We start from the raw sequence: 25,393 nt of genomic DNA, 5'->3' as shown, positions 1-25,393 counted from the left end.
AAACAGGATAATTAGCTAATGTTGAGACAGTAAAACACCATAATTCAAATTCTATATGTAATAGGCAACATTAGGATAAATTGTCAAGCACACAGAATTCAAAATATTCCCAAAATCAAGATTCTTCCTAACTGATTCCAAGTCCCCTTTCCTTATCAGTTCCCATACAATTCCTTGTGCTCCTTCACTGCCTTACCTTATCCTGCCCAGCTCCTACAACTTCTGTTTTAACCCACCAACCTTTAGGCTGCTCACCTATGTGAAACACTGCAACTTTACACAGGTCCAGTTCTACATCTGAATTGGATGCATTCTCTCTAATAGCTGAGCATTAAAATAAGTTTACTGTGTGTTTGTAAACATATGTGCTGTGATACTGTGGTACAACTCCAAGTAAATTATTTAACTCTGAACACTATAAATATTAGTAAACTAACATCCCTACACTCCTTCCTAAATTCCAACCCATTTATGTTGACTGAATATACAGATCAATTTCTGCACATTACCCCCTAAGCAGGAGCAAACTGTTGGGTTTATTTGGAAGTCAATACTGTTTAACAAGGAGGATTTTTAATTGACATTATTTCAGTCACCCTATATATGTCTGTAACAACTCAAGTGAGAGGGAAGCCAAGTGTAGTACAGAAGGGAAAATAAGCAGTTAGAAAAGTTTTAAATAATATATGATAGAACCATAGCAAGATTCTATTCATACTTTTCTCCTGCTGTGCCAGCAACTAAAAGCCTGTAGTATGATGCAAGGAGGGCTGCTGTTAAATTCTGTAACCTGCCTAGTGCTGCAGGCTGATATAAATTCCACTACTGTAGCTGTGACTTTGCAGGCAACCCTGTCACACCTTTGTGGCTAGCACAGGTTTTTCCCATGAGAATTCTTCTTGTGTTTTATAAATAAAGATAAAGTTTGGATGTTATTGGAACAGTGTCCCAGAACTTGGACAGTGCAGGCCTGGCCAATCAGGCCTAGGGGAAGGCTTCTGACTGACCAATCTGGGTGACTTTTGAAAACTCTATATATATGATGAAATCAAAACAATAAAGGTCATTCCTTCTTGCCACTGAGAACTGATGCTTTCTTTACTCTGCTAGCTGCTCAACAGCAACACACCTTCAAACAGGACCATGAACATCTTAACTTTGCGCTTTCTAACAGCCCCACACAGCAGCAGCATGAATCAATTAGCCCCAGTGGTGTAATTTTTATATTATTTAACCAAAATTGCATTAATTCTTGGCTGTTAAGGCAATACATTTTGTCTACTATATTCACTGAACTATGACCAAACTGGATAGAACAAATTTTTATAGGTATGTTAATTTTAGTTATTTTTGTAACTTACTATGTATTGAACCAAGAGCTGAGTTCTTTAACCTCTAGCACATCTAGACTTCCTTGATGGTCATCAGATAGCCTAGGGAACAAGAAGCAATCATAGGATCCTAAGAACTCAGTCTGCTACTTGTGTGGTACTATACACGACTCACTTGAGAGCTTCCCTAGGTAATCTTCTAAAGTGGACACTTTTCAGAAATCTCTACATTTTTAAGTGTTTAAAATCTCTGCCAAGTCACTACTATAGACTTGTGCCATCACTTGTGAATTGATAACCTCAATCGATAGCCTTAGCTGATGCACATCCAGTAGATTTGTCAGTTTAAAAAAGTACTAATATAGATTTATAAAGAATGCTTAAAATCTGTATGAAAAGCTGCAAGGCACCACAAAACCCACAAGTACAATTCATTACATTAGGCACAGGTCTAATATGTGCCTGGGAATACACACAATTCACAGAGAAGCATTTACAATTTTCTTGGAAATAAAATGAAGTCCTGAGAAGTAGCAACCACCATCACCAAGAAGCCAGCCAATAAATTCACTGTACTCACTAGGTGTCAGCCCCCCAACAAAATCCCCTCCTTCAGGAGACAAACACGGAGCCACTCACGAATCAGCTGCTAAACTGCTGCAGTTTACACCATGGCCTCTTAAAGCAAGCAAACAAAAAAATACCATAAGGCATACTGTAAACTCCTTTACAAATAGTTTAATCATGCATGTGCAAGACTACTGCAAAACAAACTATAGAAAAAAGTGTGCCACCTGCCCCAAGATATGCAGTCACTATTTCTGACTTTAAAAAGCCAAACCTACTGACATCCAGTTTAACTGTCTTCACCCAGGTGTGACACCACAGCAGCTGGGCAGAACTGTGCTGCTCAAACAAATTAAAAATATATTTAGCAGAAGTGGGAATGACCTACTCACTGTGCATCTGCACCAGCAAAAAACTTTCAAGCTTTGGTAATAAAGTGCTTCTATAATTTTTTTTTTTTAAAGCTAAAGTCCCTGATCCCAAGTTACATGCTATTTAGCAAAGAAGAAAGGAAATTCAGCATCAAGATTTCTGAGATTTTTGCCAAATTTCCATTTAACAATGATTTTTACTCTTATCACTAGCATACAAGTAATATATTCACAAAGACAGATTTGAAACTCAAAGAAAGTTTAAATAAAGTTTGTTATTAGGATTATCCTATCAGTAACTTGGCAAATAGCTTTTAACATACAAAATTTAACATCAAACATTTCTGGTTACAATTTTTGGTGACAATTTTAGCTGCATTTTATTCACAACTCTAGACTTGCATTTCAGAGACAACACTGCCTTATTTTTTCTAGCTTTATGTTCTTTTCACCTGTCCCTATGTAGTTACAACCACCCACTTCAAACAGTTCCTTCACACTCACACGTAATCAATGATGTGACTTCAGTGAAATTGTTTGGTGTTGGAATTAATTCACAGAAAGCCTTTGCAATGAATGTACACCAAGATCTCTCACAAATCACTGTCATGCCACAACATTTACTGCTCAAAGTACTACGTAAAACACTGCTACTGTTCACCACTGCTAGGCTTTATTATTCCATCACCAGAAGTATTCTTCTGTGATACTTCCTTGTTTGGTTCGAAGTCAAGATTATGGACAACTTTCAGAAAGTACATTTCCCTGGTATAGCACACTCAAGAAACACTATTTTATACAGAACAACCTAGAGTGTAACTACCTTAAAAAGTCACTAATACAGTATGATAGCACACTACTGATAAGAATCCAGTGCACCCTCCTTAACACACTACTCACTTTAGAAGTCAGCACCAGAACCAATGAAATAGTACCACTGCACCCAGTCACAATCAATGCAAGAGCAGTTTGACATATCACATAACAACTGATTAATATCTCTACTTAGCAGCATAAAGTATCCCTTGGTAGTCAACATTAAATCATTTATTTAGAGCTTTCCCCAGAGTACACCACTTATCATTCAGTACTTCAGCCTGTCCTCAAGGCCTCAGCTGAACAAATTTCTTCGGACATCATCCTACTCTGAACTTCAAAGAAAATATCCTTCCTATGGAGAGCTTATAACCAGTAATGCTAAATTGATATGGTAATGGCACAATCAAACCTTCAGAAAGGTAGTTTTAATTTGACATTGCTGACAATGTTAAACTGCTTTCACTTTGATTTGGAATGATTTTAAAACCATACCATTCACAATTAGTAAGTTACGTCCATTTAACAAATAGAATTCTGTATTACAGCCAACATAAGAAATACAAACTATTCAAGAGAAGTAAATTTAAATTTAGGAGACATACATGAAGTTGTGCTCTATGGGATTAGTTAATAGGGACTTAACAGAATAAGGAACTCTGAAGCAGAAAGAAATAAGTATTTATTAAGCAAATGTACTGACACTTTGGGACTAAAATCATCGTAAAAGAAAACACATTTGTGAAGGTCACATGATCCACATAACACTGTAGGCAGAGAAAATCCAAGACAAATAACTTGAACTTTAGATTTTGAAGAGCACTTTGTTGCACTTTCGTGGTAGAAATATTTCAAGACCCTAAGTGGCCATAAGTATCTTTAAGTAAGAGCTATAATGTACACTTAAACCCAAAGAGTCCTACAGAAACTAGATACTTATCTAAGTTTCTGGTATATGTTGTTCCTCTGAGACAAAACACACATTGCTCTATAACTAAAGAGCCACAGGACAAGCTAGAAATGCTCTCCCAATGGAAATGCTCTCTTCTGTTATCAGAAAAAAGTTCTGGAACTTAGTGAGGGAGGATATAAGTACTGTATAAAAAAGGTTCACCTCTCTACTAAAAAAAAGGAGGAGGGAATAAAATATAAAAAAATATTTTGTCTGAGGTCTATGTAGCACCTTCCCTTTTTCCTTTCCCGTATACATGTTTTTCTAGTCCAGCAATTTTTAGGAATAGAGCACTCTCTAGAGTAGCAGGACTGACCAACTGGCATGTATTACTCAGAATTTCTCTAAATATAGGGACAGCAATATTGTTAATAAAATACTAAATAAATACCACAAAGTTCAAGCTTAGACAACAATTGATTGGATTGGATTTAGTACTAGCTTGTTCATTACTTTTTAAGATCTAAAAAGTCTTAACCAAATGCCTTTTAATAGCAAAGATTAACATAATGGTATTCTTCCCAACAATGCAACAATTCCCAAGGTACAGAGGAAGCTCTTTCAGGAATTGAATACCATTACCTAAAACTTACACAGCAAATGATGAAAGAGATAGCAATCAGAGAGATAAGGCAAGCATTCACATTCACACTGAGATCTGAATATTTGCCAATTAAATGCTTTTTGGAACCCTAAAGTAGGGGACAATTATTTAAGAATTTAAGACTACTTCCAGACTAGCTGCAAAAATATTGTATAGTCTGACAGGAAACATCGAGTTTACTTAAGTATTAACATTGGTACACCTGAGAGAATTAACTAGCACTGCCCTAGTCCTTTAACATTTATAGCAATACAAACTGATGAGCAACACACACACTGCGTTCTTAATTTCAAGGTATGGAATCTACTCAGCAGATTTTAAGAGCAGAAAACATAACATAAAGCTGCCATGACACAGAAGAAATTCCCAATGATTTAACTATATTATCCTAAAACATTTCTAAGACACATACAGCAAGCTATATGTTAAGATTTATTAATTTATCTATTTTAACTAGTTTACTTTTTCATTATATTATCAGCCAAGAAAACTCAAATTACACATAGGCACAGCAGTTTACCTTTCTCCAAAATAAACCCAAAAAAATCACAAACAAAATGCAAAACACAAGCCACAAAAACCTTGGAAACAAAACCTCATGAAACATGAAAAAAACATTTAAGAGTCATTTGGCTTGCCTTAATAAAAAAAAAGTATTACCTCTGCTAATATTAGCATTAGTTCTTCAGTAAGTCAAGTATATGACATAGCACTTAATACTACTTTGATTGCCAGTTTAATTCTATTCTTTTATCATTTCAGTACAAGCTGTAGATTACATCTGCCTCACCAAAGAAACCTGTCAAGTGCAGAAAAAAATTTACTAACTGAAATCACATATGATACTAAAAGTCCACAAAATATGAAACTGTATTCACACAACAGATTTTAAAGCATGCCACTGGTGCACTTTACTCCAAAATAAAATCACTGGACACATGAATCACATTTAAAAGATATACAGCAACATATATTTCATGTGTATCTATAAGAAAAGATCCATAGGTAACATGTATCCCTAGTTTTAAACATAATTTATCTGTATAAATAAAAGAGACAACAGGATACTCCAATACCCAAGAAGAAAGGTCAGAGGTGCAGTCATTTTCTCTTGTAATAGTATTAACATATATAACATACAATTATTCTCAGAAGTTTTGTAAATCAAAGTAAAGAACATGACATGAAACATAAGTAGTGACATTGAAGGGGGGGAAGAAAAAAAAGGGACTGAAGTGCCAAAAGTAGCAAGGAAAAAGGCTATGATGGAGAAATATGAGACATGGGTCTTTGAATTCCAAGACAATAAGCAAGCTTTAGACTGATGAGGAAAGTATCAGTCAGACTACTGAAAAATCATAGCAGCTGTATTTTGAACAGATTGCAGAGCAAGGAATATCAGCAGAGGGAGAAGGTACTTGAAGTACTCCAGATGGCAGATACAGAAACTTCATTTGCAAAGACAGAAAAAGAAAATGTGGTCTTGAAAATGTTATTTGGACGAAGAAGAAGGAGTATATGAATAAAACATGACTGTGGATTCAAGAGGAAGAAAAAGAAAAGGCTACTCCCAAACAAGTGCCCTCCCTGGGTGAGGGAGGATTATACCCCTGTCAGCAGCATTGCAAATGGCGAGAAAGTTTGAAAGGGAAGATAAAGAGCTCTGGAACATTCAAAATGTTTATGATGATAAAAAACACTTGAAGAAGATGCCGGACTGAATGAAGGCACACAAAGCCATGAAACTCTACAAAGAAATACAGCAACCTAAATATAGGAGATGCAGAGATTTCTATGAACGTTGCACACCTTGGGATTAGTGGGAAGAGCGTAGATGCTTGAAGCAAGTAGTACCACAAAGACAGGAGAGGGTCAAGGCTCTGACAACCAGGCAAGTTTTCCTACATTGTCATCTCATTCCCACAAACCTAAAGCAGCTTAGCTACGTGTTTTATAAAAAGCCCAACAATGCTTTGAAAATTTAAATGATTTTTAATTGCATTGTTGTACCACCTGACAGATGCACAATAGCAGCTACTTTCAATTACAATTATTGTGGTGATTTAAAAGCAAGAGCATATTTCAGTTTAACTAAAATTTGTATTCTAACTACATGCTTCAATCAGTGTGGAGTTATTGAAAAATACAGACAACTAGAAAGAAAGTTGTCTAATACCCTCTACTTGTAATGGTTGCCTGAAAAGGCCAACCTTGTTGAGTGACATCAAGGGGGAAAAAAGTCCCCTTGTGTTTCGGTAACATTTTTTTAAGAGAATAATAACAACTGTGCTTTAAACAAGTAATTCAAAGAGATTAAAAAAAAAAAAAAAAGAACAAGCCCTACAACAAACACTAAGATGTCAGAAGAATCTTTGCATACTTCCCTGAAGAAGTAGCCCTCCCTGTGTTTGCTTGGTATCTTAATTTGCCTTTGGTTTCAAAGCCCTAGGCTTGCCAAGAGCTATTCCTTTCAAAACCTCAGGAATTCCATTACTAGTTTTAAGCTAAATTAAAGGAAAATAGAAGCATTCAACGCATGGCAAAAGTATGCACAAAGTGTTTGTTGATACTCATAAATAAACTGAAAAATTTAGCCATGTCTGAAGGATAACTGCTGCACAGTCAACTCAGTTTTGCTCTGCTGTGCTGCTAAGTTCAGAAAACATCAGTGTGAAATTGATAGATTGCTACCAAGATCGGACACAGCACCAGATCGTTCATTTCTCACTTCAAGTTTATATTTAAACTAAAGTTTACATTTCTGCAGGAGAAAAAGAGGAAATAGTGAGAGTTCCCTCTTTAAAGCAACTGCTTCAACAGCTCCATCACAGAAAAATGTCTCACTGTCCTAAGGCATGGCAAAACCAGCCAAATCTCCACTCTGTCAGACATCTTGCAAATAATGAAGTACATTTAATCTCAGAAATACATCTAGTATTGTGCCGATTAATATCTTTCTCTTCCAAATCATATTTTATCCTAAGCAAGCAGTATTACTACCACCACATTTACCAACTAAATAATGGTGAGAATGAAATGCCCCCACCTGCATATTGTGCCAGGCGTCATACTAACACACAAAAAGATAATATCCCTGTGCAAAGCATTTAAGAAAATCTTCTTGAAAGACTAATGCTTCATTTGTGACAATGTGTGCAATCCCAGCAGATAAGAACTACTATGCAGTTTAACTTCTCTGGCAGCAGCAACAGGAGAACAGTGAAAATATCAACACACTACTTTAAATTGCAGCTCCCATGAGAAATCAAAGATCTGTATCTTGCATTAGAAACACAGGAATCCGGGTACTGGTGTATGGGACAGAGAGTATATTTTACCCTTGGAAAGGCCGGAAATTAAAGCAGCTTTTCACCATTGAGTCAGCAGCACCCAGTATGGATCAGGGCTTTACAGTAACCATCACCATGGTGTGAATAACAGCAGGAGCATCTCAACCCTGCCAGGACCAAAATCATTATGAAGAGAAGCCAAGGAAAAGATTCGGTTCTTCAGACTGAAAACACGGGGCTCCAGTCTCTCCTGACTTGGGCACACATACAGGAAAACTATCACCATCTCAGATATGCCAACTGCCTTATAGTATTTTCTATTTGCTACAAGCACAGACAATTAATACAGTATTTCTAAATTAGATTTTTCTCAACAGAAAAGTAGCAAACACATGTACAATGAAAAGCTGAATACCTGAATACTGATATACTTGAGTGCCTTTTTCATAAGACATATGTTTATCATAAATAAAGGAAAAGAAAAAGGATAAGCTTGAAATCTCCATTTGGGGTATTTTTTTAAATCCTGGCCCAAAAATGTACCAACACAGGTGATTCTATCAACAGCCAAAACAGAACCTAATCATCTATTAAAAAAAAAACCAACAAACAACAACAAAATAAAAACAAAACCAAAAAAAACCCAGTTCTGCGGGAAGAAGTGGCAGTTCTAGTAATTGGTTGATTCTAGAAGCTGAAGTAAATAAAGGCCATCCAGCATGGTCAGGTAGGATTGCAATGACATGCAACACAATGATTTTACACTTGCAATATCTGAGAGGAACACACTGCCTAACACAGATACTAGTACTACTTTGTTGACTGAGATTCAAGCAAAAAGTTCAGGGATTACCCTGGACCACCTGAGTGTCAGGTTACACACCATTCCTGTGACAAGGAGCTTCTTATCTCACTACCCCACCTATGGATGTAAAAGCGTTTTAGAAAAAGAACAAAATAAGACATGAAATTAAAGTACTCTAAGACATGAGAAGGAAACAGTCAGTAATCACAATGCCATTTTCACTAATTAGAAAAGAATGCATATAGTCAGTCCCAAGCATGTAATAATCATGAATTTTTATTGTATAAACATCAGAAATAAGTTATTAGCTCTTTTTATTTAAGCCAAGAGGTAATTATTTCAGTTGTCATTTAAAGCTTGAGGGGAAAACTGAAATTGTGGAGAATCCCATGGCTGCAGGAAGAGGGAACTCAATAAAGAGTGAACTAAATTCGCCATCATGATTGTTGCCACCCTGCCAGATGCAGCGAAGATGAAGCTTTGAAAAGTACACTGCAGTTGAAGAATACATGGCATACAATCTCAGACATTTGTATGCACACATAGATATATGAGAAAGCACCACACACCTGTTCAAGCCTAAAAAGAATTGTCACATCTAGCACTGATTAAACAGAAGGGCCAACAAGAAAAGATGATGTTTAAGAGAAGAAAACTGAAAGTCTATTAGAACTGCTGTTCTACAACTCATTCACAACCAAAATACCATCTGCATGCACTACATGAAATTACACATCCCTGGACATCAATTTTCAGCCAACAGTTCCTCAAATAATTTTGATAGAAAACCAGTAGCACACAAAAATAAAACCCATTACATTTGTAACAGAAAACATCACTTAAGAGCTGCAGATAGGTCATCACTTCCAGCAGTAGTTACTGTCTTGAGTTACTCATCACCTCCAAACAGAGAGACTACCACCCATACAGACACGCAATAGAATCAATCATGTAAGAGCACACTAATCCACTTTGGGAAAAATTAATCAAGGTAACTGACCAGTGAAGGTAGGCTGAGGTGATACTGTCCGTTTAATGGCTGATTATGTCTAAAGCACGTAACACTGCATATGGCTTCTCTGGTGAAAAGGATCATTATGCACGGCAATCTATGGCAGAGAGGAAACACAAATGGATGGGGGACACTGTATATACAGTTTTCACAGATATTAAGGGAGAAAAAAAAAGATAAAAATCAATGCCTACCCATATCCTGAAACATTAACTACAATCTCTGTGATAGGCTGAAAGCCTTAAGACGGACTTTGAAAACCACTAACCATTATAGTTACTTAGGAAGAGAAGTCACAGACTGCCTCCCCAGAAACTGTCTGAAGTTATAATGTGTATCTTACATAAGCCTCACAATTTCCATAGATTTGTTCTGTCTCTTTATCTACTCATTACTGCAAAATAACCTGCAATAAAGAGTGCCACTTTCTTAGAGGACACTCTGATCACTAACGTTTCTTATTTAAGTCTTTTAAATTTAAAAATTCAATATACATGGCAAACAAATTAACTTGTTGCAGCAATCTGATGGACGAACACCAGTTGTATGAAACAATAGGTACCAAATAATTTTTTTTTAATTAGTTACTATACAAAAGGCCAGATTCTTCCCTCAAAATCCCTTCAAAGCACATAATGAAATCACACTACCCTGGTTTAAGGGGTCTTAGATGTAGATGTTCCCATGAACCATAACCAAACGATGTCTTCAAACCCTTAATGCCATACCATCTTAACTTCACAGAATTAGGCCAGTATCAAATATGCTTTAAAGTGGCATAATGTGCCACTGTCACCGTAAGAAACAGACACACCCTGCTCCCCTTACGGCTTGCTTCCACCCCCATCTCTGCGCCAGCACCAATGTTTGTGCAGCAAACCGATCCAGCTCAAAGTGAACCCTTCCGTGCCTGCCCCTCCCCCAGGTTAGTTCAATCCTCAGCCCGGCTCACCACAGAACCATACAAGTATTTGCCTGCACAAAGGAGGAAGCAGCAGAGCAGGGTGGAAGCAAACAGCACCATGTTTTTCCATGGTGGAGCTGGTCTATGCCAGCTGTATGCCAATGCAAAGGCTGGAGTCCTGCAACATCAACCTCACAGATCCAGGCCTGTGGTGTGCCACGCTTCCCCTTCCTCTCTGGGATCCCACCCCTTTGCTCACACAGCCACTGACAAGTAGGCAACTATGGGATGTGTCGGTTCAGGGCGCTGAGTCAACTGAAAACTAATCCTACCAAGGAAAAAAAAAAGTTGCTAATTTTCAGCCAGTACAGGCTCCTGAACAGTTCCCAGGGCAATCCGTACTAGCACAAGGAAGGAAGAGAAGGAAGGATGCCGGAAAGGTGGGAGGTCCAATTTTTACTAGCTTGTGATGCTGTGAAAACACTCATACACCACCACATTTTAAATTTCAACTTGCCTGCACAGATGAACATGACTATTTTAATCAATTTTTTCCTAAGATTAAACCTTACTCCAATCTTTTCAGAAACCTAAGCAGCCATAGCCTACTTGGATCAAGGAGGAAGTGAGGCTAGTTCACTACATTAACCACATTCGCCCTTCATATTCAAAAAAACAAAAACAGAGCATTATTTTCTCTATCTTAATGATACTTTTACCAGATAATTATTTTAAACATCACTGATTAAATCACTTCCAACATTTGCATAAGAAGGACATACATGGAATAAAACCATTGCAGCCATGTTAAGTATTATCTCAACCATAGTTTAATTCTTACAAGGAATTTAAATGGTTCTGGTGATTAAAGTCATCTTACAAACCTCTCTATTCAGGAGTGAATTTCATCCATTATTCAAAACGTTGTTTTGCGTAAACTACAAGTCCCAGTGGTCACAGAAGTGAACAAAATTAATTTCAATGAAGTCAGAACCAGACACCTAATAAACATGGATGTAGCTACTTTCAAGCTAACTTTTGAACAATGAAGTATCATAAGAAGGAGTACAGACTTAGCAATAATAATCTTTTAAAGTTACAAACAATAGGATTTATTACTGGATCATTACATTTAGCAAAGAACTATTTCCATGCAAAGTAAATGTATCTGTTTATGTTCATCCAGCTAACAAAGAAAAGAAATATAATCATATCAATTCAAAAGATAAATCAACATTACAGTTCAAGAACTGAAGTGCAGAATCAGATGCATGTTTTTGCAAACCAGTCTTCCAAGTGCCATATATTATATTTTTCCAGTTAATGAAACTCTGATTTTCTTACAAAGCTAGATTCTTCTACAGACTACCACCTGCCTACTGCAGCATTTTAACACAATTGGTCTTTAACAGAAACTTCTCGTGTCATGAAAAAGTGTCCCAAAGTACTCTGTCTGTAAAAATTATACAGAAGTGAGAACAGTTTATTTTGACTACAATTCACCAACAACAGTTGAGACAAAACACTCAACTGGAAAATGCGCAAAACCCTGAAAAGGCATTTAACCATACATTCATACAACTGCTGGCACACTGCAACAAGCATGTCAAAGCATTCTTGACATGGAAGTAGATAAACTCAGGGAATCTCAGTCAAGGAATAAAGTTCTTAATTTCTTTCCATTTAGAGTGGAGTTAGCACTATTTGGACCTGAACTGATGATTTATACTGATACAGGCTTCTTTTCAAGCAGGCATAGACAGGTGTGCTGTTCAAACGCACCTGCTAACCAAGGAAAACAGACAATTTCCCTGGCAGTTCTGCTGACTTAAGCAAAAACCAGGAGGCTTATTGGATCTGAACCCACATATCTTAATATCAAGCCACTTCTAATGGAGCAGTAAATCTTTAAAAACTAGTTTTTCATTTCACTAAATACAAATATACCGTAGAACTAGCAGAACAGATGTAATGACCGGTTCATGATACGGAATTACTGCTAATGTTAACACCATTAAAGACTTATTCAGAGAACTGTTTTGCTCATTACACTAAAAATCACTTTGTCATTAGGACTTAAAATTAAAAAAAATCAAGGACTATTCAAAAGTCACAAATAAAATACTTGTTATAAACATTATTAATATCAAACCATAGCTGGCAACTTTTTCAACATTTAATAAACTCTATCCTGATTTCCACACTGTGTATTCATTGCAATAACAGTATTACTTTAAACTCACAGTCCAACAACATTCCTAGTAATTTTTAATAATGATTATCACGTCTTATGCAATGACTTTGAACAAGATGCAGTGACTAGGAAGATGCAAAAACACACATTCACTTTCAAAACCTTCCAGTTTAGATGAGCAACCGAGCCAAATGAGTACTTAGACACCTTTTGACCTCTGTGTGTCTTCAGGTCTCTCCTTGCTACATCTAGTCTAGCGATAGACACAGGAAGGGCAGCCTAAAATGACGAGAAAGTGAGCTAGGTCTCGCTTTCATTCATACACACAGAAGCAAAGGGAAGAGCACGGAGCACCCCGCTCCCCTGGCAGGCTGTCTGCCGCTCCCAACCCCCCGACCCGACAGAGCTCTCAGGGAGGCTCAGGGCTCGCACCTCGAAAGCCCCCCGGGCTTGCTCAGCGACGTGGAACAGCAAACGCGGTTGTATGGCGAAGCGTGTGACGGACGCAGCTGAGCTGGAGGAAGGTGCGAGCGCTTGACAGGTGACACGAGAAGGGACACGACCATCGGACACGCCGAGCAGCGAGCAGGCGGGCGGGCGGGCAGGCAGCCGGGAGCGCTCCCCGCGCCAGAGCTGCCTCCACACAGCCACAGCCGGGACTAACCTATCGCCTCGTCTTTTGTTTTTAAACTCGCACTCCACTCGTCCACACTCGCTCCCGCCCCGACCCCAGAGAAAGGCAACGATCCGCACTCCGTGCCCGGCCTTCCCCGCCCAGACAGAGCCCCGGGCCGGAGCCCCCCGTGCCCGCGGGGGCCCAGCCGCCACCCAGCTGCCGCGTCCGGCCCCGGGGGCAAGGAGAAGCGGGTCCTACCGCGGGGCACGTCCCGGCCCGGCTCCCACGGGAGGAGGCGAGACGAGGGGCTGCTCCGGGGCCCGGGAGGCTCCGCTGGGAGGGGGCGGCAGCGGAGACGGCCAGGCACCCCGCGGGAAGGAGCGGGGGAAGGGGCGAGGAGCGGCACCCACCTGGGCCATGAGCCCCGCGCTGCCCGCCGGGCCGGGCCGCCTGTGACGGGCGAGACGGCGGCCCCGCGTCGGGCCGGGGCACGGCTGCGCCTCCGACCGCGGCAGCGACAGGGCCGCGCTCTGGGCCGGACCCTGCCCGGCTCCGCTTCCGGAGCGCCGCGCGATCGCCTTCCGGGGCAGCGCCGGGGAGCCGCGGGGCGGGCGGGGCGGTGGAGACCGGCTGCGGCTCTGGCTGCGGCTCCGGCACCGGCATCGGCACCGGCATCGGCTCCGGCTCCGGCATCGGCACCGGCATCGGCTCCGGCACCGCCCGGGCGGCGGGGCGGCCGGGGGCTGCGCCGGGAGCGGTGCGGGGGCAGGGAGCGTGTCGTACTGGTTTCTCAGGTTAAAAAAACCAACAAAAAAAAAGTATTAAAGCTGTAATTGCGCGCCCAGCTCTGGCAAGGATTGTTTCGGTTTGCTGTAACTTTGTAGCAGTCGGTGTCACGGTGTTGCACCAGACGCTGCTGGGTGACTCCTCTCGCAGTGCCGGAGCTGGGCTGTGTCCCTGAGGTTGCTCTACGTGCGGCTGGACGCGCCGGCAGGCGCTGTGCGTGTTAAAAACAAGGGGACAACACGATTAATGGGGGAAACAAGAACCAGAGGAGGTGCCACACCTGTGCAGGTTTGTGGAATACTCCTGTTAGCCAGTGAAAAAAAATCCCCACGTTTGTTTTTGCTCTCGCTACCTGCATGTCACCGTGTCTATTTCTTCTTTCCAGACGTCTGAGAGGACTTGGGCCAGAAGACATTGTGATGGACAGTTCATGTCGATTGTGTAGGTTTTGTCCCAACATACACAGAGACACACTGCCCACGGTTAGAGTAGCCTGCATAAAATTCAGCTTTGTCTCTTCTTCTTATCCACCTGCTTTGGCCTTAATCTAACTTCTGACCTCTTCACCAAACAATGACTTGCACCAAGTTGCTTCATAGAACAGGTCTGTGTATGTATTTGACTTTCTCAGGGGTTGTGCAACTCCTTCTTTGACTTTGTTTCAGTTACCTCATCGTAGGAAGAGCAGAAAAATCTTGCTATCACAGTTGTTCACTTTCTTCCCCTCCCTGGCCAGTTACTGCTTTGTAGCAGAAATGTCAGAAGTAAGTTGCATTCCTGCTGGGAATTTCTGTTCTTTTGTTGTTCCTTCTCTTTCTCACTTCACAGGTGTTTTGGATCCATGACATATTTGTTGCTGCTCAAAACTACAATAATTTCTGTCATCCCAAACTAAGGTTATTGCACCTCTGTCCAGATGCTGCACCAATTGCAAGTCTTTTGAAGATTACACGGCTGCTTACAGACTTCTGTAAATGATGAACTTTTATTGCTTTAAGTCCTTTGATGGCATCTTTATTTCTACTAGATCTTGCTAAACTTTCTTTATGTCAACTTTGAAGTCAAAAGCCTTCTCTGTTGTTTCGCTATAGCTCAAATTCTCTCTTTTTAAAAATTAGATGCTGCTACCATCTTTATAGATGGTAGCACATAAACACCTTTTACACACTTTTCCTTAAGTGTTTTTAACACTTTTTCCCTAAGTGTTTTGACCATAGTTAAAGTTTGTAAAATTATTATTTTAATAACTAAACTTTTCAAATTGTTTGCTTCAGCATTTTTGTATGGTCTTGTACAGCCACTACGGGGTGTGCTAAATATATGGCTTTTCTGAGGCAGCAAAAATAATCATGCATTTCATAATTCTCTTGATTCATAAATGATGTACCCAATTAAATGGTCATTTTAAAGGTGTTAAATTTTAATAATATTTAGAATTTTCTCCTTTATTAATAACAGCATTTTCACCCAAAATGAACATTTGCAGAATTTAACACCTCCTTTTTATTTAAAAATTAGGTCATATAAATATTTTGCAAAGAGTCTTAGTATTTTAAGAGGAGATAAAATTGTACTGCATAAGATACATGGTAGATTGTATTTCTAGAAGTTCTCATTGCACTGTCCTAATGTATTTCAGTGTTGATTCATAGATCATTCTTGTTCCAGTTCCTGCATTCTTACAAGATGATACCAACATGTTTCGGTGGTTTTTATAATGAAATTTGGACTCTGAAGATCAAGTGTTCTTGCCTTTGACCTATGTTGATTGAGGCAGTATTCAGTTCTGTAAGGAGGAGCACAGTCCGGTCACATACAACATTTTAACATCAGATTTTTTTCTCCTGTGCTGAAGTCTGGTGAGGTCACACCTCGAGTCCTGTGCCTGTTCTGGGCCCTTCACTGCAAGAAAGTGATTGAGGTGCTGGAGCATGTCCAGAGAAAGGCAACGGAGCTGGGAAATTGTCTAGAGGGTAAGGCATGCGAGGAGTGGCTGAGGGAGCTGAGGTTGTTTAGCCCAGAGAAAAGGAGGCTCAGGGGAGACCTTATTGCTCTCTACAACTGCCTGAAAAGAGATCATAGCAAGGTGGGGGTCATGCTCTTTTCCTACTAGCAACCGGACAAGAGGTCAAAAGGAAATGGCCTCAAGCTGCACCAGGGGAGGTTCAGGTTGGACATCAGGAAGAATTCTTCATGGAAAGGGTTGCTAAGCATTGGAATAGACTGGCCGGGGAAGGTGGTGGAGTCACCGTTGCTGGATGCATTTAAGAAGTGACTGCAGTTCATGCTATAGTCTAGTTGACAAAGTGGTAATTGGTCATAAGTTGGACTCAATGATCTTAGAGGTCTTTTCCAACCTAATTGATTCTGTGATTTATCTGATTAAAACAGTGTTCCCTTACTTATTTTTTATTTTTTCTTTATATCTGGACCTGGCAAAGAGAGGACTCTTGGGGAATGGAGTGCCACATTCTGCATTGTGTTAATGCAGTTTCCTTTCATATGCTGTTCAGAGATTCATGGCAACAAACTTCTTAGGGGTATGAAGTGGAGAATTATATTTCTTTTTCTCAAGAACGTTGGAACCTTTCCCATTTCATGTACAGTTTGTCTTCTCATCAGGGAAGTCTTTTCTGACCAGGATGAGATATATCTACACCAGCATGAAGCCTGGAAGTGTTTTTGGAGGTGGGCTCAGATCCTTAATGATTCAACTATAAATTTAACTCTTGCAGCAAAAATAGGAGAGTAAACAGTTTCTCTAAAAATAAAATCATAGCAACAGCCTCATAAGAAATCACAGAACTTTGCAGTCACTTTGTTTTGTAATACAGAAGGCCTTTGATATGCGTATAGGCACCACCTAATATAGCTATAGGTGAGAGCTCTACTATAAACACTGTCTTTTCTGGTTTATGACTGCAATGAAAGCATGTTTCTGGTTGAAATGCAGCACAGAATCTTGTGCACTTTCTCTGCTGTAGGAGGCTACCTAGAGTGTAAATGTATTCTGACCCACATTTTCCAAAATCCATTTGACACTAAAAAAAATCTTATTTTTAAAAATGAAAACCCACACATTCAGACTATAACAATATTTCAGGAGTTGGAAAACAGATTTACAAAGAGAGAAGTTGGACTTAATGTGCTACTGAAGAGAGTAACACCAGTCACATCACATTTTGCATCCCCTCATGTATGGCATATTAAGTAGAGCAACCCTTTGTATATCACATCAAGAAGTTTTTGTTTTCACAACCAAACAAATCCCCTGCATACAGTAAGAGCCATACAGCAGCTACTTGTGGCAAGATCCTGTCCCTTCTTATGAAAGAACACCTCCCCAGTACAGTTAATAGTATTGTTTTTTTCAGAAGGAATTGCAAGATTGAGCTAGTTTAAACTAGTAGTTCACTGCTTCATTGAGTATTGTCATTAGTTGTGATTTCACTTAAAAGTGAAAAAGAAAGTTCAAATCCAGTAGTAAATAAAGGTGCCTTGCAGCTGGCTATTTTAATTCACATCATGAATTTTTTCTCAAAATGACTGCTGCAATATTACAAACTTTCTGCTCTTTTTCCTAGCCAGGGAAAAGTGGAGCAGATCTGGTCATTCAGGGATTCTTCTGGTGGCTATTGATGTAATTTGTTTTTCCTCAGTTGTATAAATTGTCTTGTCATCATAAAAATAATTCACTGGCAAGGTTAAAGGATCCATGAGCTCCAAGTAATATTCTGTGAATGACAGGGTACTAGTTGTTGTAACAGTTGGTCAGTAAACTTCTAAGGATAATACAACGAGTTGCAAAAATGTAATTTTAAATTTAAGTATTTTGTCTGAGCTCATTTTAGTCTGAACTTGCTGTCTGAGGTACTATGCAATTTATTTTTAGAGATGCTAGATATTTAGTCATTTATCATTTGAATATTGAAAACCTGAAAAACATCATTGCAAGTGAAGCTGGTTTTTGGGCCTCACAAGTATGTATACTAATTCAGTTCTTGTCACAAATTAATGTTCTATGTAACCAAATTGAACTAGTTTAATTTTCCTAAAAATGGCTGTCATATGCAGTTCCTGTATCTTCTTGGTGATTGTTTCCCTGGGGGAGCATGAGTTTGTTGAATGTACACACATCTGTTTCCAGGTTATTATGCCTGTAATAAACAAGATATAAATCTATTTAAGGGCCTCAGAACTGTGCACATTTGACTATGTAATATGTACAGAACAGTGGCCAAAGAACACCATCACAATGGCAGACTTTTCAAAATTAGGCAACTTGTGCAGCCGTGTTTTTGACTTCCTTGTGGGCACCAAGAATGACAGAATTAGGTTGTCTATCATGCAGCATTTTTCTGTTGTGTGCCTTCGGGGGACAGAATAGAGACCTGTCACAGGAGGAAACAGCTGATTATTTTAAATCTCTGCATGCAGCAAGTGCCCTTTGCCTTATTCATTTAGTGAATAAAAACTTAGATATTCTTAGGGTGTTTGTCATTGTGTTAGTTGATATTTCATTAGCAGTAGTGAAATTATTTCTGTGCTGCTTTTGCAAGAGAAGCAATATGGTTTTATTTTGCTTGCAAGGAAGCGTGGGTTAGGTCTGCAGCAGATCTTGGTACTGCACAGACTGGATTTGTGGCAGTAAACACAGAAGAACAGTGGTGGTGGGTGAATTCAATTGCATCTAGTTCTCTTTCCAGGTTTCCCATGCTAGCTAAACTTTTCACTGTGAAATGACATTTATGTGACTGAAGTCACAGTGGCTGGGGGATAGTGCTAAATAATCTTGACAGATGCTGGGCTTCTGTCCACTGTGTCCCATGAGTCAGTATTATGACTGCTATTGGAAAACTTGCAGGTACACAATGCACGTTTGCCTCAGCCACTACAGTGCTAATTCAGGAATGTTTAGTTAAGTCCACACTGCAAGTTCATAACTAGGACACTGACAAATAGTGCATTTTTCCAACACAGCTACATGAGAAGTGTTTCAGTGCAGAGGCAGGAGAGGCATGCAAGTACAGCTGCAAAACTTAAAAGTGTGTCCCTCAAAATCCTCAAAATGACAGAGCTGGAAGGAGCTGCTTGCTCCACTTGGAGTTCATGTCAGTGAAGTTTTTTTTGCTAGATGCCCTTTCATGCAGAATGTGTATATTTAAGGCTAGGAGAAGCCATCCTGTCCTTTTCCTGTTGTTCAGTGACTAGAAAGCCTGAAATTCAGCTTATGGGGACATTGGTTTCATTTCATCCTTAATCTCTGAATTTATAAATTAATATTTTCCACGTACTCACGGTGTGCTATAGCCATCATACAGTTATTTCAGCTTCCTTAAGCTCTGAAATCAATCCACTGAAATTGTTTAATTTGTCATCTGGGCTGGACATTTAGAAGTAGAATTAGCTTGCTGGGAGGTACATGTGAAAGCTGTCAGAGAGGTTTTGGGAACCTCAATAGAGTAAGAATTTATGGAATGTAAGCACCTCCATAGCTGGAAAGCAACTGGATGAGAATTTTTAAGGCAGTGATTTTGGATTTAAGGAACATAAGTGTTCATTTTCAGCATCTGAGCCCTCTTATTGTAAGAGTCACCAAGACTTGTCTCAGGTCACATGAGCTAACCAGTGACAGAGAGCTGGGGTGAGGCTTTAGCATACAGACAAATACGTCAGACCATGGAAAAATCAACATGGGTTTTTGTAGATAGAGAAGCCTTGTCATAATTATGCAGTTCTTTGACGAAATCGACAAACTGATAAACCAGGGTGATACATTCCTTGCAGTCATTTCAAAAGAGCCTCTGGCACAGTGTCTCAGCAGTGCTGCTAAAGAACAGTAGCTGTCATAGGTTGGGAAGGAAGCCTCTCTTGGGAGTTAGTAACTAGCCGAAAGAGAAGGGTTAACAAGGAACAATAAATAGTAATTTTTTACACTGTGGGAGAGTTAGATTAGACTCCTACAGGGATTCATGCTGGGACCTGCACTAGTTAGCATACTCAGAAATGGTCTTGGAAAGAGATTTGAGTAAAAGCAGCAGTGCAGTTTGCTGCTGATGCAAAATCCTGTGCAGTAGTGCACTGTGAAGCCGCCAGCAAGGAGTTAGTTTCAAAAATGTCTCCTTCTGCTGAATAGCATGGGTGTTAGGCTAGAAGTGGAAATTCGGTCTCAAACTGTAAAGTAATGCATGCAGGCAAAACCAATAAAGGAAACAAACTCAAAAGCAAAGCAGTGCATTAGCAGCTAGTAAATTGAATGGAATACAGTGGCCTTTGGTTCTGGTTTTCTCTAGCCAATGATTTACTAAAAAGTGAATATATATCAAAAAGGATTGTACTATACCTCAATTCTTTCTTCCCTTGACTGTTTAGTCCTGGTCATTAAGTCCAGAAGCGAGTTAAGGGTACTTGTGTAGCATGATGCAGTATGGCCATTTTGTACTTAGTATAGGACAGAGACACCAAGATGGTCAGGAACCTAAAAGAATGGTGTATTGGAGAAGACTGAGAACTGATATTATTCAGCCTTAAGGAGGCAGCTACAGGAAGATCTTACAGCTGTTGTCCATATGGAAAAATAAGACAGATTCTTCTCAAAGGTGCACAGTGATAAACTGAGAGAGAATGGACACATCTTGCTAAGCTCTGCTTAGATTCAGAGATTTCTTTCTCTTTCTTGCTCTCTCTCTTTCAGTCTCTCTATCTCTCTTTCTTTCTCTTTCTGTTTTTCTATCATGAAGGTGGTCAAATACCGTAAGAAGTTGCCGAGAGAGACATGTGACCTCCTTCCAGAGAGACACCCAGAGTTTGACTGGATGTGGCCCTGAACAGTCTGGGCTGACTGGTCCCACTTTGAGCAGTAAGCTGCCCTAGGTGGCCTCCAGAGGCCCATTGCAACCAATGTAGTTCTGGCTTCTTAAGGTGGGTTCTTACCACATGCTTGTGCCCTAACATTATTTCACGCGATATATTCACGACAGAAGTGGAATATATTTGCTCCAGGTTAATGACTATATATTAAAACTCAATTCAAGAACATTGTGAGGCTATGACACTTTAGATTTGGCATAAACAAAGCAAGAGTCAGCTATGGTGCTTTCTGTCTAGTGGCTTGACGAAGTATTAAAATACATTGTAAAATGTCAAGAACGGGAGTTCATTGTCAGGCCACAGCTATAGCAGGAGTCAGTAAATGGTACTGTTGTCCATTCTTAGGGTTTTTGGTTTTTTACTCCCAATGTCTTCTTTAAACAAATGACATAGAATTCATTTGTCAGATGCTGAATGGTGCGGAAGAGTGTACCTAGCATAGCACGTGCTGCCATGCCACATGATGTGTTTGTGTAGGTGCATATTCTCTGCATCTAGATCAAACCTGTCTTCGACAAGAAAGTATGTTCTTCACCGCAATATGTCTAACTCTAGTTAGACAGTCAGGTCAGTGCTTCTTAGTACTTGGGTTAAGATCTTTGAAAGATAAGATAGTGCTGTTTGTGGCTGACTGCTTCTGTTCAACACCTGGCGTGTGTGGCATGAAAAAACATTTCAGACTTCAGAAACACCCAAAACTGCCCATCACTGTTTTCTCCTGTAATAAGAACGTTTATTTGTAAGCTGAAGATCCTGCCACAGCTCAGTGGCTTAACAACTGTGTATTCACCAGGAATACTTATGGAATAAGCTGAGTCTTATAGTTTTAAAGCATAAATGTACTTCAACTTAATTACAGTCAGACCTGAGTAAAAATTAAAGGGTTTGCATGTCTGTTAGTCTGTAGGTGGGTAGAAAGGCAGTGAGGTTAAGATAATAGGCTCAAAATGTATTCTCAGAAAACATTTAAAACCACAGCAGGGTGTGATTGTATGCAAATAAGTATTTTTGCAATAGCAGATTAAACACCTTATGGAATTTGTATGGAAAACTGCATGCTTGTACTTGATGCAAAGTATGATTAAGCACCAGTGTGTGGAGTTTTTGCCTGTGGTCAAAAATTAAGGTGGATTTAAATCAATCAATGGTTTTCTCAGTCTTTTCACAGTATATATTATAAGTTATGAATGGTGACTACTAGAGAGAAAATTTAAGTTTCTCCTTGGGTCTGCATTGTTACTAGAACATGTCCTGCTATGGTTTCCAGTCAGTAAAAGCATGGCAGTAGCAGAAAGTCTGGTGGTAACATGGCAACATGTAGGATCTGAGACAGTGAGGGAAGAAAACTGGCAAATTGACGTAAGCTTTTACTGCAACAGCTGTTACTGCATGTATTTTGCCATCAGCTTACAGACAGCATTTCATGAATGGGTGAATTAATAATTTCAGGTTCCAGGACTACGTTTAAATAACATTTTTCCTGTTCAAAGATTGTTGAAATGACCCTCAAGCAACCCAGTGCCTGTAAGGGCAGCAGGTACCTTCTCGAAAAGCTATCCTTAGCAGTAGTGGAAAGACCTGCATTGTCACAGGCAGATAATCGCTGTTCTACTTGCTTATTTGCATAACTAAGGGACCTTATGGTTGGCAGAATGACTTAATTGTCGTTGGAAAATAGTCTTCAATGTCAAATTCTAATCTACATTACATACCAGAGTTGTGTATCTGTCTTTCTGAAATTCCTTTCTCTTACACACAAGTTAGTGTGTCCTGTGCAATGAGAGTGATACCGTGGCTTTTCCTAGAAAATTGCTCTTTGGTATGCCCAGGAAGAAGTTTAAAGAAACATTTAAAGTTGCAACCTGAATTTTTTTCCCTTGTCAGTGATAGAACTGATGTAGCAAAATCAGATATAATGGTGATTGGTTTAATCCTGTGTTTTTCTTATCTGGAGTAGAAAAGATAAAATACATTACTTCAAATTAACTTTTGTATAACTACTGACATAAATTGGACTCATGGTGATATGCAGTTTATTTGGGGTGGATATAGTACTTCATGAAAGACATAAAAGCTTCTCTGAAGAAGTCAAATGATGATGTTAAGAAACAGTAAAACACACTTTTTCTGTCTTCCAAAACAATTCTGCCTACTCAGCATTCAATCTACAGAGGGAACCCAAGCTCACACTGGCAGGATTACTCTTCTGCCTCTTAATCATAATTTGTTAGTGAAAGCAGTGGTCAAAGGAAATGCAAGGTCAGCTGTTCTGAACACTGGTAGAGCAGGTTTCTCTCTCCTTCAGTCATGTGCTGTTGTCCCACAGACTCCAAACTCACATGTGGACTTGAGTGGATAACTAAGCATTGTGATTTTTACAGACAGGTGAAAACTGGAGGACTCTAAAAGTATCACCTACCCTCCTCTGGAAGGGTCTCACCCATGCTGAGGGGAAGGCTCGGTTTATGAAGCTGTTGCTGAAGCACTGATCACAGCCTGATGTTTTAAGAGAAGAAAAGCATAAATGCCTGGGGTTTTTTATTTCTCCCCAGCGTATAAGGAGTGGGCTTCTTCAGGCAAATAAGAACCTTATTACCGTGTGGGCAGAAACCACCAAGCGAAGGTAATGGGCCAAAGTGATGAACCACTCCAAACCCTTGAAAAAATAACTTTTAAAGTTAGAGCTGAGACAGCCAACATAAAAGTCTGTGGAAATAACTTTGGGCATGTTCTCCCAGAAGAGGCATAGAAGAAGAAAAGGTGACTTATGGCAAAGCAGAATTATTGGTAATGGAATATAATGCTGTTTTTACACTGCCTCATTTGGCAGCCAGCATATTATTTCTCACTTTTAGGACTGCCTAAATTCACACATAAGCCAGTAGAAGCAAACTACATAATTGCTTGAAACAAGGGAAATAAAAGCAGACTTGTTAATGTAATGATATTTTAAGCAATAATTATTTTAAGCAGAAATAATTAGATTTCCCTTCAGTAGCATATAATAGCTTGTATTTTGAGGCAATTTAGGGACAAAATCAAAATATATACCAACATTATTTCCTCATGCAGAAACAGGTATGGAGAAGTCTCAAGGATGGAGACCAAGGAAGTCTTATTCACAGAATCTTTCACAGAAAAGGAAGTCTTATTCATAGAAGCAGTTTGATTCAGGTGGGACTAACTATTATAGAAAGAGATTTGTCCAATTGTGTTTGTTATTCCCCACTGTTTCTTAGCAGGAGGAGGGAAAGATGACAAAACTGGTTTTGCTTTAATGAAGTTTGTTTTTTTTAATGTCTTGTGTTTACAATAAAGCACCCCAAAGAAGCAGACCTTCAAGATGAAGTGAGAGAAGGTGAAGGCTATGAGCCTGCCTCTTGGGGAAGTTCATTCCAGTGCTAAGAAAACTTCTGCTCCTCACGGAGCAGAACCGTGGCAGAATTATGGCAGAAGAACCAAACCAAATGGGTAACTGCAGACCATAGATGATCTTTGATGGGCTTTTCCTTCTCTCTCTGTCACACTCTTGGCCTTTCCTGAGATGTTCAATTAGTTGCTGTTTGTGTCAGAGCTCAGGGCAGGCCGCATATCCTGGTTTTAAATAAGACCCACTCACCAGTGCAAACCTCTGTGAAGCAGCCTGAAGTATTTGGGGGTTTTATTCTGCTTTCAGAATTGGTGGGTACAGGATTATCTTGTCAAAGTAATGAAGCAAGATGCTTAGAGTTTTTATTCATAAGGTTTTTTCCCAAGGCTACTTAAATCTGTACCAAACAACTGTGTGCCCACTCCAACCCTTAAATAGCCTTTTGCTACAAATGGCAGATTTTCAGAATATTTTTGTTCAGCTCTCTTTTCCATCTCTCCTTTCTTGAAACTATAAGAACTATCTTCATGCAAGTGACTTCCCAGAATAATTTTTTAAATAAGTCTGATTTGTTAAAGATGGTGAATTCATAGACAGCAGTTGCTTCTCTTACCCACTGTAGTCAGACTGAGTTGTGTTGCCAGAAGATGAGAACTGTACTGTATTAAATACTTCTTCAGATCAAAGTGGATGAAGGGTATAATTTTAGAGCTGAAAGACATTGCTTACAGCTGGAGTAAAGAACTGCAATTTATTATACCACCCATCCTATAGTGCCCATTCAGATTGCAGGCCTTCAGGCCTGGAACTCTGCCTGTGCATTTTACATGTACAGTATTCTCAGGATACAATATAAATAATGGTATATCATCAGTGAAGGGAATAGCCCAGTGGGGCAATCCACA

General features: G+C 39.6%; 1 protein-coding gene and 1 long non-coding RNA gene across 3 annotated transcripts in view; one reads left to right on the top strand and one right to left on the bottom strand.

Annotated features, from left to right (window-relative positions):
• The window catches only part of FRS2 (fibroblast growth factor receptor substrate 2), a 49,581-nt gene extending 35,551 nt beyond the window's left edge, over positions 1 to 14,030 (bottom strand). Inside the window, exon 1 of one of the 2 annotated variants that reach the window (XM_085044755.1) lies at positions 13,873 to 14,030. The gene's annotated coding sequence lies outside the window, so the exon portion shown is untranslated. Of the gene's footprint in view, positions 1 to 13,278; positions 13,844 to 13,872 lie in introns of those variants that run through there. The other variant, XM_085044756.1, reaches the window with a different exon arrangement.
• A 118-nt stretch (positions 14,031 to 14,148) lies between these two features.
• On the top strand, positions 14,149 to 25,043 carry LOC146443443 (uncharacterized). The gene is made up of 3 exons (XR_014847528.1): positions 14,149 to 14,536; positions 14,634 to 16,936; positions 24,437 to 25,043. It is a non-coding gene; the product is annotated as an uncharacterized LOC146443443 (long non-coding RNA).
• Positions 25,044 to 25,393: the final 350 nt, after the last annotated feature.

This window comes from Lichenostomus cassidix, chromosome 1Aa, assembly GCF_008360975.1.
Source record: "Lichenostomus cassidix isolate B80296 chromosome 1Aa, HeHo_3.0, whole genome shotgun sequence".
In the NCBI taxonomy this organism is placed as follows: domain Eukaryota; kingdom Metazoa; phylum Chordata; class Aves; order Passeriformes; family Meliphagidae; genus Lichenostomus; species Lichenostomus cassidix.
This window is presented reverse-complemented; position numbering and strand designations above follow the sequence as displayed.